This window comes from Leptonychotes weddellii, chromosome 7 (assembly GCF_054177405.1).
Source record: "Leptonychotes weddellii isolate Sample4059 chromosome 7, ASM5417740v2, whole genome shotgun sequence".
Lineage (NCBI taxonomy): Eukaryota > Metazoa > Chordata > Mammalia > Carnivora > Phocidae > Leptonychotes > Leptonychotes weddellii.
Window position 1 is genome coordinate 114,075,969 of NC_138375.1, and position 1,222 is coordinate 114,077,190.

Sequence of the window (1,222 nt, forward strand, 5' to 3'; positions counted from 1 at the left end):
TCAGTGTGTGTGCATAGAGGGATCTCTCTTTCTCCCTCCTTCTCTTCTTTTAAGGCCACCAATCCTAACAGATTAGGACTCCTCCCCTATGACCTGATTTAACCTTAACTACCTCTGCCTAAAAGCCCTATCTCCAACTATAGTCACATTGGGGGATTATGAATTTGAGGGGTGCACAATTCAGTCCATAGCAATGTCTGTGACAAGTTTTGCCATGTCTCCAAGTTCTTCCAGACCACTTATCTTTCTCATGGTAGGCATGTCTAGGATTAATACAACCCACTGTCTTACAAGAAATCTAAACAACAAAAACGCATGAAAAGAAAAAACATAACTTCATCTAGTCTGTCGTGTTTCCATTACTCGGATCGGCTCCCCCATCCCCTTGCAATCACCATTAAACCGCAGAGATAATTACCTATCTGAGGCGGCAGTCCTCCCACATAACCTGAAGCCATTGCCATTTGTCACAGCAGATCATTTCCAGAACTCTGACAGCCAGCCCTGGAAGCAGGAAGAATGCTCATTTTCCTCACTCTGCCAGAGCTTCAGAAAGAACTCGGCTCAAAATAGATGCTATTGAAGCAGGAGACACATGAGGAGGTACACAGCCTATCAGTACCTCAACGCGGGCCTCTCCTTGCCCTCCATTCTATTGACCGCATGAGAGCCACTGCTGGAAGCTTTGTAATCCAAAACCATCAAGTATTCATGGGGCTGGCAACCACAAATAGAAAATGAATTGAATCGCTCTCTTTCAAATTAGGATAATGACATTGTCTGGGAAATGATGATAAAAAAAATAGTTCAAAATATTGGTTTGAATTTCCTTCTCGCTATTCCTTCTGCTCAGGCTCTTCTCTCTGTTTTTTCACAAGGTTTCCCTCCCAGTGGCTTGGAGACCCATGTGTTCAGTAACACGTTCCCAAGAATGAGGGGCCAAAGTCAACCTTCTTGCTGTGTCCTCGCTATTTCCAGGGCTGGAACTAGACTTTTCCTCCTTTAGTACCTCACAATCCATCCTGATGGACTTTAAGGTTTATCTCCTGGATATGTGCAAACATGCCTCTCCTCTACACTCCCTCCATCCCTGCTTGAGTCCAAGCCACCATGTCTTCTCTCACCTGGGCACACACCTGCCTCTCACGAAGTCTCAGTTCCCCTGGGTTCTCCCCTGTCATCCATCCACCACACGGAAACCTGAGCCATCCTTCTATGGCAC